A 16,162-nucleotide genomic window follows, 5' to 3' on the forward strand; every position below is an offset into this window, starting at 1 on the left:
GGCAGTGGGGGAGGGGGGTCTGCATGAGCCCCCCCATGCAGCATACAGCAGTGAGGACTGCCCCCCATCTGGCAGCACCCACTGAGTCGGGGCTTTTTTTTTTTTTTAAACAAGTGCCAGGAGCTGTGGCAGGTGGGGCAGCTATTGCCAAGCTGGGAGGGATGGGCTTGGCCGATTCAGGGATTCGAACGAATCGATTTGGGACAGCGATTTGAATCACCAAATCAAATCACTGTCCCCCGAATCGGCCAAATCTGAAGTAAATACTAGCTGCTTCGCACATGCCTAGTAATAATAGACCACAGCATGAATATGAGCCAACAGTGAGATGCTGTAGCCAGTAGGGCAAATAATACTCTGGCATGCATCAATCGATGCATCTTCAGCAAAACCAAGGAGGCGATTCTTCTGTTCTACGCAGCACTGGTGGGTGAGACCGCAGCTGGAATACTGCGTCCAGTTCTGGGTACCACACTTTAATAAGGATGTGGATAAGCATGAGAGAGTCCAAAGAAAAGCCACCCATATGATCAGAGTCTTAAAAGGCAAGGCATACAAGGAAAGGCTGAAGGACCTGGGACTCTTCAGCCTGAGGAAAAGAAGGCTGAGAGGGGACCTGGTAGCAGCTTACCACTATACTAGGGGAGTACATCAAGGGCTCGATGAGAACTGCTCACCAGGGAACCCGAGGGGAAAACCAGGAGTAATGGCCACAAACTCCAGGAAGATCAATTCAGGCTCAACTTTAGGAAAAAGTTCTTCAGAGAAAGGGTGTCCAGACTGCACCATGTCTGGAGGGAGCTTATTCCACAATCACCTACCCTGGAAATCTTCAAGAGGAGACTAGACAGTCACCTTGCTGGGGTCACCTGACCCCCAGTTATCTTTCCTGCTTGGTGCAGGGGGCTGGACTCAATCTTCCAAGGTTCCTTCCGGCCTTACAATCTATATGAATCTATGAATACATGGTAGGCAAGTGTGCAGGCTGCTTACAGAAACACTCCAAAGTACAGTAATGTACTATTCTTTCATACTATTCTTTTCATTCAGAAGTAATCTTTCATTACAGAATAGTATAATATTTATAGCCTCTTTTTATATTGTTTTTACCTACATAAACTATTCATAGCAAAAAACAATAAGCAGTAAATCAGCCAAGACAACAAATGGCAGGATAGTTCAAGTTACATTATAGAGTAGTATTTAGTTACACCATCATCACAGCATTTTTTAAATTAATAAGGGCCATTCAACATTCTTAAAATCCAAATGGTTTAAAAGCCACAGCATTGCAAAATGACAGACAGAATATTGCACTTTCACAAAAAAAAGTTACCATCCTCCATCCCCCAAAGATGTTTTTATAATGAAATGGTGTTTGTTGAGTATTACTGAGTAGCAAGTGGTCAATTTTAAAATGTATGGGAGTTCCTTCATTGCAAGAAAACAGTACCTACTTATTTGTACTTTGCTAGGGAGCCACATCAATGTGACTAATTCAGGTGAGCACATCCACACAAGTCAATTTCTGGAGGGGAGTTTAAAACTTCCCAGAAACTAGTAGTTGGACCACCAGAAAGAGTTTACACTCTGTTACAGAGGATGACAAGATTTCAGGACCAGAAGTTTCTGGCTATGTATATACCCTAAAATAGATCACATTGTAAAAAATATTAGCCAAAATATTTTAGCTACCTCTATAGACTAGGTGAAGCCAATGGTTGGCCATGACCAGTAGCATGATGAAGCTTTTTGGGTATGTTTATTTTAAAATCATGCATCACTCCAGCAGCAAAGACCATTACAAGAAATAATGACCACAAGCTAGCAGAGAGCAGATTTAGACTGGACATTAGGAAGAACTTCTTCACAGTTACAGTGGCCAAGGTCTGGAACCGGCTCCCAAGGGAGGTGGTGCTCTCCCCTACCCTGGGTGTCTTCAAGAGGAGGTTGGATATGCACCTAGCTGGGATCATCTTAGACCCAGCACTCTTTCCTGCCTATGCAGGGGGTCGGACTCGATGATCTATTGAGGTCCCTTCCGACCCTAACATCTATGAATCTATGGAAAAAAAAAAAGCCATGCCCACCTGCTCATCTAACACTAAAGTCAGAAATGTAGCAGGTGAGAAGTCTGAGCAATGCTCCCCTGTCTTGAGATTTCATTCTCTGGCATGTTTGCTGGAAGTGATGATGGAAGACATCTTTGAAGCTTCCTCAATTTCACCTTTTCAGGTTTGGTGCATGTATAACAGGAGGAAATAGAGGCCTTCTTTTCTTTAGTAGCAGTATAAAAAGCAGAATAGAGCCCATACAGATGCATCTTTAGGACCCTATCAACCATACTGTTTGCCAGCACATTTAGACATCTTATTTCTAGGTTTATATCAATTTTCACATTATTGAGCTGGCAGGTTTGCAACAAAGACTGTGCAGGGGCCGATGGATTAAGCATTGTAATGGGTATCATCAATGTTAACTTTTTAAAGATGATCTAAAAAATTGGAAAAATACATTTCTTAATACTTGCTTTATTCCTTGTTAATGCACCAAGTCTTTTCTTAATTTAAACAGAAGTATTAAAAGAAGATCATGGCTCCAAAACAAAACATTCCAAAAATCAAGAAAAAGAAACATGCTTTCTTAACTGCTCCCTTATGTATTCAGACTTTAATTAAATGATCATAGATACTATTTCTCTAGTATACAGTACCATTTTTATAACTGTGCAAAGGGCATCTAATACTGGAGAAACCACTGCAATTAAAAATAATATTATAAATATTTAGTTTATGAATGCAGCAAGGCTCATACTCATTTCATAAACATGAATCTTCAGGTTTGCTTGCTTCCAAAATCATCTTGTCACATGCTCTCTTCCATGTGTGTTAATACTCTGGGCCTAGAAACAGAGCTTCCTCTCTATAAAGCACCTGAAGTCTACCTAAGAAACTTTTCTAGTCTATACAGACTTCCAGGAACATTTCCATGCATCTCATTGGGACTGCATGAATCTATGCATTTCCTAAGAAGTCTGTTTCAGCTCTCCTCAGTTTCTAATACAGGTTTAAATCTACTATGAGCAAAATGTGCACCTTTTCTCTCAGATTTTCACATAAGCTTACAAGAAAAATCATATTTTATACATTTTGAAAAGAACAAACTAGGTGTGTACCATAACACTGAAATCAAATAATGCACTTTATTTTTGGAAGGCAGAAATAAGAAAATATTTTACCAGGGTTGTTCACCTACTCTCCCCCTTTCTTCCTTAGCAAGGGAAACCCTAGCAGCTGCTGAGGAGTGGTCTCTATGGGCAGATATAGGATTCTGAGAAGCTAGAAGCATCTCCAAAGCTGTGAAATAGGAAAGAGACTAGAAACAGGTAGCATGCAGCACAACTGCCCTAAGAAAGGTGAGCTTGATTAGTGGAGCATCAAAAGTATTAAAAAAGAGAAACAATACTTCTGGAGCAAAGAGCAGAGAATCATTACATCAACCGATTCCCACAGCTGCCTCAATAGTAATGTAACAGGTGTTGCACACTACAGCAGGAATATCCTGGGCAGAAAAATCAGGAGCCCCACTAAATACTCGCAAGTCAATTTGGGGAGCTCATTTTGGGGAGAAAGTCAGGTGTTCCATTTGAGGAAAAAAATGGTCTACAGCAAGTGATTTAAAAACAATTCCTAAAGAGATTAGGGGGATTAAAACAAATTGGAAGCATGCGCTTTAGAAGTCAAATCCTATGAACACCAATGGACATCTTTAATCACAGTAGCACGCTTTAATCAAATCAACTGGGCAACTTACATGAGTGTCAATTACTAAAGCATTTGCACTACTGAGTCTTAAAAAAAAAAATAAAATAAAAAAATGCATATGCCCAAAACACAAAATACTCCTTCTGCCAAATCAAAACAATTACTGCTGAAAGAAATTAAAATATATCTTTTGGACTAATTGCCATGCATAGGTTAAATGTATTTTAAAACCTAATTAGCTAAAGCAATTAGTAATATACACTTTTAATCAATGTTTAAGCAACCCTGTGTGCAGAAAGGCTCATCAGTACACTCTGTAACAGAGGAGGGCTTGCCTTAAGCTTGGTATAAATGCAGTGTCTATCAACACAAAGTTGCACCTATAATTAAACAGGCTTAAAATATTTAATTGAAAACTAGGAGCATTCATGCCAATGTATTTATGAAATAATTCAAGCTAAACCAAATCAAAATCAGTATATGGTATAAACAAGGGGTGTCAAGCTCATCCAGGCCCATGTGCCACGTGAACAGCGAGCCCTAGTATGTTCTGTAGGCAGCACACAAGGCTCGGACATGATACGCGCTGCATGTGGTGTTCTACCAAACTGGCCTTGTGTGCTGGCTCTAACATGGCCCAATCTGAAGAGATCCCAGAGCCAGCATGCAGGGCCAGTCTGGCAGAATGCCACACAGTACGCACACCCCAGCTCGCCCCTGCCCTGCAACCCATGCTGTGTGCAGAACACATAGCCCCATGTCCAGCCTGCATTTGTAACAGGGACTAGTTAAGTGGGCATTAAACCAAAGCAACCTGATGGACTTTGAAAAAAAAAATATATATATAAGTGATAGCATGCAATAATTTCAGAGTGATGTGGCAGTGCAGCAGGCATATTACTTGTATTTCCCAAACTGTGAAACAAGTTCAGGCACAGATCTGCCAACAAAGTTTTTCAGAAGAGAATTTTTCACCGACAGAGTTCTACTGAAGCCAGTTTGGCGGGGGGGGGGGGGGGGGGGGGGGGGGAATGCTCCACACAGGCAGGATCAGATCTAACAGTATTGGGTTTTTTGTTTGTTTGTTTCTGAGTCTCTCCTCAAAATCTGCAGTAGGAAGGGGGCTCTACAACATAAGAAGTCTCATTTTAAAATGTATTTTCCTTCTAACAGGTGTCAAGTTGTAATTTCCCAAATAGTACAAATAATGGTAACTCCCAACTGCTGGCCAATGTTCTCACTACTCTCTCTCACCCTCCTCCTTTTCTCCTCTTTCTCAAAAGAGGTTATATGTCCAAGGCTGAGTGAAAGCTAAGGCTGAGTTAGCTAATGCTATATAATGGATGCTCCGTTCTTCTACATCAATCACTGTACTACCAGTGTTTAACTTATGACACAGCCCAGCAGTCTGAAGTACCTAGAAGATGTTAAAAAGCTATGCTAAATGATTATTAAAGATGCATTCAAACACTCAGAAGTGAAGAAATGTAAAATAAGTATAGTACTACCACTTTTCATGCAAGGTACTTACCTCATAAGTATTCATGGAAATAAAAGCATTAATGACAATGGAGCACTCTGATGCCATGAGGATAATAAGCACAGAAGACTCCATAAGGACATTAATAATTCTATATTCTGCAGAGGGTTTGAATGAAGTGCAGTAAATGAGGCAGTAGGCCACACCCTGAATTGTGAGGACAAACAATACATAAATTACCCACTTGTTGCATTGAATAAAGAACCTCAATTTATGTAACCTCTATTGTGTGAGTGCACGTGTGGATGCATACACACAGACGCGCACGCGTGCGCAGAGTGTTTCACTGTGCAACCCTGATAACCTAAAGTAAATGTGCTTGTTTCCTGAAAAGGTAATAATCTGAAAGATTTCATCATATGGAGTTGTAAACCCCTAACCCCTCCAAGGGTCATCAGTAAAGTGTCCCTTTGGAGAGACAAGCTTAAGATAAATAATACAGCAATATCCTCCACAAAGATCTCTAAAAACCAAGCGATTTCAACACCGGATTTCAGAGCTATTTTCTGACAGCAGACAAATACTAGTAGTATGCTCTAGTACCTTCTGACCCTCTCCTATCCAGTGTATCCTTGTCTGCATCTACACTCGTCATACTCACATTCGCCATCGACTCCTATTCCTTCTAAATCCTATCAAGTACAGCTAATCTAAAAAAAATCATGAAATTATAAATTATAATAGGCTTGGCAATTTTGTTTTCCAGCTGTTAACCTATAAATAGTACACTTCGGGATAATTTTAAGCTTCTCTCTGAAAACGGAGGACCAGAAGGTTTAAGAAAGCCAGAAATCTGATGTAAATAGCCTTACTAAAAAAATGGAGCTCTACTAATATTGTGACAAAACTAGCCTCCAAAAGAAATCATAGAAATTAAAGGCACTGGCTCCTCACCCCTCTGCATTCAAATTAAGCCATTTCCTCTTTTTTCTGGGGCATTGTCAGAGGTAGCATTGGAAGCATATATGATAAAAATCTCCTTATTCTCATTTTCAGGGCTCAGCACAGCATCACAATGAGCACCCACTGGCCTTAGGGATCACTTGCAGGAAGTCTTACCTAACTCTTACACCCTGAATTGGGGACATGCTCACTACAGGGGCAATCGTTAGAGAATTTAGCCGCCAAAGGAACAGGTTTCTACTAAGTATGTACCAATGACACTGTTTAAAGCAGGGGTGGGCAAAATAGCAGATTGGGCCATCACCTAGACTCCATTTCCAGCAGCCCCTGGCCACATGGCTGGGGCCAGTCTCCAAGGAAACCCCAGCCACAGCTGTGCTGTGATAGCGCAAGGCTGAGGTTGACACAGAGACCACCCCTAGCCACACTGGCAGGGCATGCGGCAGGGCAGGGGCTGCTCCAGAGCTGCTGGGATCTTGCAGCCAGGAGAGCCGTCAGGGCCAGGACAAAGCTGTGATCTGCAGCCTGCATGCTCTAGGCAGGGGTGTGCAGGCAGCAGATCGCGGCTCTGCCCCAGCTCGTGACCCGCTGTCACTGCTGCAAGGTGCTGGGGCAGAGCCACGATCTGCAACCTGCACGTCCCTACCCAGAGCATGCAGGCTGCAGATCACAGATTTGCCCCGGCTCCTTGCAGCAGTGACAGCCTGGTCAAGAGTTACCCCCGCCACAAGAACCCAGTAGCTCCAAGTTTTATCTTTTATTAGACCAACCAGTACGCATTTTACCAGTTACATTCTATCACCAGTTCTACATTCCTTGCCCTGCCACCTACCTGTCTCACACCTATTGTCTCCCATTCCCTCTGAACCTCACTACCATGCATTTGCACTAACCTGTATTTTGCATATTGGCTTTATTCTACCCAGGAGAGCACACAAAATATCAACAGACTCTACGCCTGAAGAAGGGTGTTTGTGCCTGAAAACTTGCAAAGCAGTTTTTACAACTACTTAGTTGGTCTAATAAGAAATATCACATCTACCCAAAGAACCTTGTCTGCCAAGTTTTATGACATTTTTCACTTTGCATATTTGTTGAGACCTATAAATGTGAACCGGAACTCCTCTACCGAGATTCAGAACAGACTTGGGAAAAACTCCGCCAGGCCTAGGGTTAGGAAGGACCGAGCTAGGGAACTTCTGGAGGGGCTGGACATGTTCAAATCAGCAGATCCAGATGCTCTCCACCCCAGAGCGTTGAGGGAATTGGCAGGGGTTATCGCAGGGCCCCTGGCATGGCTTTACGAGCACTCGTGGTGCTCTGGCCAGGTGCCAGATGACTGGAAGGCCAATGTGGTCCCCATCTTTAAAAAAGGGAAGAGGGAAGACCCAGGCAACTATAGACCCATTAGTCTTACTTCAATCCTGGGGAAGCTCTTTGAAAAGATCATCAAGGAGCACATCTGTGATGGGCCAGCAGCAGGGATGATGCTCAAGGGCAACCAGCATGGTTTCATTAGGGGCAGGTCCTGTCAGACCAACCTGATTGCCTTCTACGATCAGGTCACAAAATCATTGGATGCAGGTGTCGCAGTGGACATAGTCTTTCTGGACTTCAGGAAGGCCTTTGACACTCTCTCCCACCCCATTCTCATTAAAAAGCTAAGCGACTATGGCATTGATGCCTACACAGTCAGATGGATTGCAAATTGGCTGAGGGGTCGTACTCAGAGTGGTGGTAGACGGGTCATATTCGACCTGGAGGGAAGTAGGTAGTGGAGTCCTTGGGCCCGCACTGTTCAACTTCTTTATTAGTGACTTGGACGATGGGGTGAAAAGCACACTATTTAAATTAGCAGAGAACACCAAGATTTGGGGTGAGGTGGGCACACTAGAAGGGAAGGACAGATTATAGCAGGACCTGGACAGGTTACAGGGGTGGGAAAATGAAAATAGGATGGGATTCAATACTGCCCTTCTCAAAAGGGATGGTGGCAGAAAGAGATCTTGGAGTCATTATTGACTCCAAGATGAACACGGGCCAACAATGCGAGGACAGGGTCAGTAGGGCTAACTGTACCTTGTCGTGCATCCACAGATGCATCACAAGCAGGGCCAAGGAGATGATCCTCCCCCTCTATGCAACACTGGTCAGGCCGCAGCTGGAGTACTGCATCCAGTTCTGGGCGCCGCACTTCAGAAGGGATGTGGACAGCATTGAGAGGGTCCAAAGGAGGGCCACTTGCATGATCCAGGGACAGCAGGGGAGACCCTATGAGGAGAGGCTATGGGACCTTAACCTGTTCAGCCTTCGCAAGAGAAGGCTGAGTGGGGACCTGGCGGCCATCTATAAACTTACTGGGGGGGACCAGCAGGGATTGGGAGAGACCTTGTTCTCCCCAGCACCTCCCAGAGTAACAAGGAATAATGGCCATAAGTTGTTAGAGTGTAGGTTTAGACTAGACATTATAAGGCAATAGTTCACAGTCAGGGCGGCTAGGATCTGGAACCAACTTCCAAAGGACGTGGTGCTGGCTCCTACCTTGGGGGTCTTTAAGAGGAGGTTTGACGTTTACCTAGCTGGGGTCATTTGAGCCCAGTTCTCTCTCCTGCCCAGGCCAGGGGGTCAGACTAGAAGATCTACAAGGTCCCTTCCGACCCTACATCTATGAATCTATGAACTGTATCATCATCTATAGCAGGCTTGTCCAACTTGCAGCCCACCAAGCCATTTCATCTGATCCACAGCGGCAGCCGTGGAGACGCGGCAGTGGAGCGCAGAGCTGTGGCAGCGGCGTGGAGCCACGGGGGCAGAGTGCGGAGCCGAGGGGGCGGCGGGACAGCAGCAAGGCGGGCAGGGCCAGCCCACAGGCCTCAGCTGGCAGCAAGGGGAGGGGAACTGCTTACCCCGAGGGGCCCTGCTCATCAGTGAGCTGGCTTTTGCCGCAGCTGCCCCGAGGGCTGTACAGAGCGGGGCTGCCCCAGCCGTGCCTGATTGGATGAGCTGGGGATGGGCTCCGCCCCTTGCCCCGGCCGGGGGAGATGCAGCACAGCCCACGCCCTGCCCACATGCATGGTGGACGGAGGCACGAGGTAAGTTCCCACATGGAGCTGGGGGGCGCCTCAGGGATGGCCCAGGACGGACAGAGGCACGGAGTAAGTTCCCTTGCGGAGCTGGGGGTGCCAACGGGCCGTGGCGGACGGAGGCACAGGGTAAGTTCCTGTGCGGAGCAGACCCATTTCATTGTCACTTCCTGTAACTTCACTGGTTTCAAAGGTCACGTGACATCACTTCCTGATGTGATGTTACTTCCTGTGAGGTCTTTTATATGGCTCGCCGGCTCACTGGGTGATAAAAAGTTTGTGATCCGGCCCTACATTCAAAAAGGTTGGACACCCCGATCTATAGCTACCCAACAACTCTTTACCTACTAGAGTCTCGATGTAAGTGCTAAATGTAATTAGTTTGGGGGAATCTTTCCCTCAAATGCCACCGGCGTTTCTAACCATTGCATCATAAGCCATCAGGCCTCAACAGTGTTATTAGCCCACTGAGAAAACATTGCCAAAATTAAAATTACTAATTGCATGTGGGAATCTTTCATTTGAAAGGAAAGCTTTTCATTTTTTCAAGTTAGATTTCTTTTAAAAAAATGCAGCTGTTTGGAAAATTGCTGAAGCACATGATGTTTGCTTTGTACCTCTGACTGCCTTGCCTCCACTCTGACCATTGACATTTTTTTTTTTTTAACCTCCAACTCATGTCCCAGCAGCTGCATTTTAACAGTTCTTTTTCAGATTGCTGCAGAATTAAAAATATAGTGAATATGTTCATGCACATGTGAAAATAGGCCTGGCATGCATGGTGTACACCTATCAACATGATTATAGGTTGGTGACACTACACGAGTAGCAGTGCCATAAATGAGTTCGGAAGGTGATGTCAATAAAAGTATCCTAGAAAGTGTTCTACTTAAGTCACAATTTGGCATGCAGGACGTATATAGGTGCTTATATGAATAATCATATATTGATAGATTTTTAAAATCAGGGCTATGCAGAGATCCTAGACCTAGCTCAGGTACTCCAGTATGCCATGCAGACATACACTACCAACACTGGCACAAAACTCAAAAGGAAAAATCATAACACCTTGCAAAGGACAGCAAAGAAATCACTTACATGCATAACATGATTTTAAGAATGGTATTCTGCGATTTAAGCAGCTTAGAGGCAACTGCCTCACACTTAGGCTAGCATCACAGGGCCCACAAAAGCAAAGTCATAGTGTGCCACAGAAGCCATGTCTACTGGAGCTGTGCAACAGATTCTACATTTTCATATAAAAACAGCTCTTGTCCTTATACCTTCCAAATGCATACATGTAAACTGTTGCAAGGTTTTCTTCCTAAGCTTGCAGAGAGACTGAACTAATAGATGAGGGACATAAGTTATCCTGAGTCACCTTCCTAACATTATGAACATTTAAAAAGTTAAACCTAATGTCAACCAGTATTGAGAGAAATGATCATTCTTTGAATATTTTTACTGGATGTGGTGCAGTACATTAAAGAACAGCAAGACAGCAACATAAGAGTGATCGGACTATGAACACAGATTTTCTAGCGAAAACATCAGAGAATGAAAAACCGCAGACTTCATGTCCTATATGTTGCAAAGCAGAAAGGGACTTTGTTTATTATCATTAGAAGAGGAAGCTCTAGCCAGACCTAAACATAACAGAGAAGCTAAACATGGCTCAAAAGATATTAAGCGACATGCTCAGTGTCACAGACGGTGGCTGGATAGTATGGCTATTAGCCCAGTGCTTTAGACCACAAAGCCCATTTTTCCAATCATTTACTTTATGCTACTTTGTTCCACAAAACTACTACTCGCAGAACCATTTATTTTAAAAATCAGGAAGACTCATCTTTTTATTTAAACTATCAATCCCTCTACAGGTTTCCCTCATTTTATGCAGGTTCTCTATGTGCAGATTCTCTCTTATTCGATGACCTTGTTTATACCAAAAATTTGTTATAGGCAAGGTAAATTCACTCTTATGTGATCGGTGTGATGGAAGCCCACAGTCAGCTGCTTTGTGCAGTACATTGTGGGAGTGATGCACACCAAAATATAGTCTCCTGCATGGATCTGTGCTCCTTGCTCATTGTCTGCTACACGTGTTTCTGTAATTGCCATCCCCATTATGATGGTGCCCTGTGCTTGTGTGTACTGTCTGCTGTTGGTGAGTACCAAAATTGTCTTGTAAAAGTGGTAGAAATGGGTCTGGGGATCAGTGCACTCAAAGTCTTGGAACATATCCCTGTTTGTTACATTGTGAAGTGGGTTCTCTTTATGCGAATTCAAGTTATGCACTGTTTTCCAGGAACGCATGTACAGCATAAAGCGAGGGAAACCTGTATCTGCATGCTATAAAAATAAACCACAATTAGCTGAATATCTACCTCTTAACTTTTCACCTTGAATAGTATGGGAGAAGCCAACTGTATAAACATCAAACTGTAAACCAAAGTGTAAAAGGTGCACTGAATTAGACAATCATTAGCACCTCTCATGCTTTTGCCTGCTCTTCTAGCATATGTTTTATCTCCTTAAAAAAAATAAAGCTACCAGCATGCCAGATTCCTAGGTTCATTGCTAACTTTAGTTTCTGCATGCCATCCATGTGCTCTAATTGTGTTAAGGATATAAAGCCAATCAATAAAAATATAGTTTCTCTCCGTTTCAGCAAAGTGAAAGAGATCTTTCGTTATGCTACAATTAGTTTTTTTTAAATGTACCACCTTACTAGATGTAAATATTTAAAGTTAGATGCAGTTTTCACAGTATGCGTATCATTTTTTTAGTGTGCTATTTCTGTAATTTTGACATTCTTGGAAAATGTATATACTAAAATCACTTCCATTATACTCTTCCACTTGCGTGATTTACTACCAATATCCTTACACCCTACCAAAAATATATAAACTCTGTTTGGCTGAGCACTTGATGACACATTTCTTTACCAAAAGCAATTGTGTAAAAACACTGCCATCTCTTTTTAAAACAAATAAGAATGCCTCCATATAACAAAATATACTAAAAACCTGCCTTGAGTTACTATTATTTAAATAACCTATTTTGAAGTAAGTCAAGGAGAAGGACAATCCTGTTTTTAAATGCACATGACCCAAGGTCAATTTGAGAACTTTTTTTGTTTTGGTATTTTGTATCACCAAGATTCGAGATAAATAGCTAAACATGTTGTTCCAAACAGTTATTATGGAACAAGGTAATGAATAAGGAAATGGAGACACTGTTAAAAGTTTTAGAGAAGATACAAATAGATTGGCAAGAGAACCTTTTCAGAGATTAGGAACTGTAGTTTTGGGTGACACAGAATTGGGGAAAGGGTTGTTAAAAACATGACTTGCAGTTTTCCAGGATCAAATGGGTCGAACTTCTACTTCAGGTGAGCTCAATCTTTTCAGATTCAAGACACCTCTTTGAACACGCCAGTTTTTTTGTTTCATTTCTTGACCAGGGAAAAATAACAGAGCAATTCCTCTATTGCAAAGAACTCAGAACGACTACAACAGGGTGGAATGGTTTGGACAACATAGAACCTTATTTGAAATCTCTGGGTTTATCTTTAAAAAGATCTCACACCACTGCAGAGTGCCATGGCATCCTGGTTTGAGTTTCACCATTCTAGACTCTCCAGGACTGGCTTCCTCCTGGTTCATACATAAAAGCATGGACTTCCAAGACAGGAAGTGCACTTTTTTCTGCAGAGGCTGCTATTAAAGTATCAGGATCTCATAAATCAGGATGAAAGACCAAAGCTACGACAGCTGAGGCTAGCAATAAATTTGAAAATTACTTTTGACTGAAATTTTACAAGTATTCAATTGACACATTAAGATCTCATGCCGCTTGAACAGGCAAGTCATGAGAGAGATGTGAAAGAAGGGAGAAGGCAGAAGAAGCATTACCAGGACAACTGAGAGGCAACCCAAGCAGTGGCTATAAAAGAAAAAAAATATTTTTTCATGAAGTGTAAAATTTTGTACAAGTTTTGAAATTCAGGTATGTATTACTAACTAATGTATCCTAATTTGATAGGGGCACACTTGCAAAGTAAGAGAGAGAGAGAGAACACTCTATTTTTTAAAGCTTTCTGTAATGTACATAGCTTAGCTAAAGGATTTGTCTATTGCAAGCGTTTCAGATTTCCACAATGCAGGCAGGTTTGACTGTGATTTACATACCATCTCACTTGTTGAACCTTCCCCACTCAGAAGTTAAATGAAAAGGAAAGTCAATTTCTATGAACAAACCTCCTTAAAGTTTTACAGACTTTCCCCTTCAGCTAACAAATCTCTTCTTCTTGAAGTGTTCTCACAGTATGTGTGTGATGCAATAGTTGGAATGAGATCCAGAAGTTCCAAAAATTGAGTAGTAGCAACTTATAAGGCACAACTTTGTGAAGGTGACAAGTCTTCCATCTACAAAGTACAGCCTAGGCCGAGGGTTAGCTATGTCTTTGGGTAGAATGGCAAAATAACACCTGCAATCTTGACTTGTAAGATTATTGGTGCCAGGGTCAGAGGGCGGGGGAGTCGTGAGGAGCCCTATCCTTGTTGTGGCAATGCAGTCCCCGCCCCTTCCGAGGCACAAGTGCCAAGCAAAATGCCTTCACGTGCCACGCTCTGGCACGTGCACCGAGGGCTGCCTGGCCTAGGCAGCAATTATGTGTACTTAGTTGCATGCGTTATCCATGACCACATTTAAAAGCGCACGCAAGAAATCCAGTTACCATATTCAATCAATCCATCCATCCATCCAGGGCAAATAATATTTCTAGCATACTGAACTAAAACCTGACGGGTCACAAAGAAAACGTGGTGAAACACTCAGCATTTTATATATAAAACAGGTATGTTATAGAATGAGGCCATAAGGAATTCTTCTGATCTTATTTACTCCGGCAAGAATAGATTTGATAGGATTTATATGCTTTATAGGCCTTTATCCTATTAGGCTACAGCTGCACTGGCTTTTTAAACTTTGCATTGTTAAAAGAATACCATTAACTTGCAACTTGCATTTCCCTCCTCTGAACATTTTACACCTCCAAGTCGCAAGTCCCTTTCAGAAATATGAAATAAACTGGAGAGAGAAGAGAACATTTATTTCCTTGTAACAGACTCCTCCGCGACTTCAGGGGGTTAATCATTTTCTCAACTGTGGGAATAGCCTTGCCCAGCACAAACAAGGACCCAAACCTCTGAAGATGAAATGCAATTGTTGTTTCAGACCTTCAGGCTGCCAGAATGTTTTGCTTGCCAGATGGGTCTTTCCCCACCCGCCCCCCCCCCCTTTTTTTTTTTTTTTTTTTTTTTTTTAAGGATTAGCCAAATTAAAAAAAAAAAAAAAAAACAAGTTGCCGGCTCATGGCTGCAAATGAATGAATCTCCACAAGAGTCAGGTCCAGCAGAGCAAACCCAAGTCCCGCCTGGCCCTGACCTCCAGGACGGCAGCAACAGGAAACGCAAACCTGTGCCCACACGCAGAGGGGGGGGATCGCTGCGGGGCGGGAAGCAGTCATCAGCCCCGACCCTCAGGTTGCGGGGAAGAGTCGCAGCCGCGGCCCCCAACGCGGGGTCCGGCGGGGCAGGGAGATGCCGAGCAAAAGTGGCGCAACGCGGCGCGGCCCATCCGCCCCCTGCCCCAGCACCGCACTCACCCGCGGCGCGCGCCCGTCCCGCGCCGCCCGGCCCGGCCCCGCCGGTTCCCAAGCAGGGGCGCGCGTCACAAACCGCCCTCCGCCGCGTCAGGCGGAGCCGGCCCGGCCCGCCCGGCCCCGCCGCGGAACGGCGCAGCCCCCGGCGGGGTCGGGTTCGGCTGCCTCCCGATGGGGCCGCGGGGCGGGCGCAGCCACGGCGGGCTCCGAGGCACACGGGAAGCAGAGGCGGCGGCTGCACGCAGGGCAACCCCGCCCCTTCCCGGCCCCGCCCGCCACAGGCTGCCGGAGGACGGGGGTGGTGGGGGGGGGATGACGCTACGGGCGCCGACTGTGGACACACCGCGTGGAAGGGGCGAGGGGGGGCGGGAATGTTATAGGGACCTAAGGCGTGAGGGAAGGAAGGGGGCGGGGTCACGAGAGGCCACCCTCGGGGTGGGCGGAGCCCCCGCAACACGCGACCGGGAGGGGAAGCGGCTATTGGCTGAAGATGCGAAAGAGGCGGAGCCTTCAGCCGGACCAGTTTCGGCCGCTTTGCTAGCTCCCTTCCCTTTATTTTTTTAGACGTCAGAGACTGGCAGGACATTCAGCCACTCAGAGGGCGGGAAGCGGAAGTGGAGCCGGCTTGAAATGGGCGGGCGAGTGGTTGCCAAGGAGTGGGGTGCAGACAGCCAATAAGAGACGTGCCCGCGAGCCCCCTCACGCCAGTGGGCGGCTGGCGCCTAAGCGTTATTCGGTTAGGCTGGGGTCTTCGCCACCTCCACCAATCGCCTTTTCCCCTCCCAGTCGCGTGTGGCGGGGGCTGCGCCCACTCCAGGGCAGCGTCTAGGGTCCGCAATCGGAGTCCGCCAGGGACGCGTCCCTGCGCGACGCCAGCCCGGCTTTTCCCGTAGGAGTCGCCGCAGCTCGAAGCCTCGTCCGCCGCCGACCGCCGGGGCTCCTCGCTGAGGGAAAGGCGCTCCTCTTCCTGCAGGCAAAAAAACAAGAGAAAAGTACGAGCATTTTCCCAGCCTAGGGAGAGGCTGAAGAACAGAAGAGCCCCTGCCCTGCGGCTGCCTCAGAGCATAGGCGACTGGTGCCTCCTGAGTCTGGAAGGGAATCAGCAGCCGATGGCTGACTGCGGGGGTCCCCCAGCAGCCAATCACCGACCCCGGAAGTGCCGGCGGCAAAACCAGAAGTGCCACCAGCACCTGGGGTGATGCAT

General features: G+C 45.2%; 1 protein-coding gene across 4 annotated transcripts in view; it reads right to left on the reverse strand.

Annotated features, from left to right (window-relative positions):
- The window catches only part of CSNK1G3 (casein kinase 1 gamma 3), a 147,143-nt gene extending 131,929 nt beyond the window's left edge, over positions 1–15,214 (reverse strand). For 2 of the 4 annotated variants that reach the window (XM_059724902.1, XM_059724901.1), the window contains exon 1: positions 14,962–15,212. The gene's annotated coding sequence lies outside the window, so the exon portion shown is untranslated. Of the gene's footprint in view, positions 1–14,961 lie in introns of all 4 variants that reach the window. The other 2 variants (XM_059724903.1, XM_059724904.1) reach the window with 2 other exon arrangements.
- Between the last annotated feature and the right edge of the window lie 948 nt (positions 15,215–16,162).

The sequence above is a fragment of the Alligator mississippiensis genome, chromosome 3 (genome assembly GCF_030867095.1).
Source record: "Alligator mississippiensis isolate rAllMis1 chromosome 3, rAllMis1, whole genome shotgun sequence".
In the NCBI taxonomy this organism is placed as follows: Eukaryota; Metazoa; Chordata; order Crocodylia; family Alligatoridae; genus Alligator; species Alligator mississippiensis.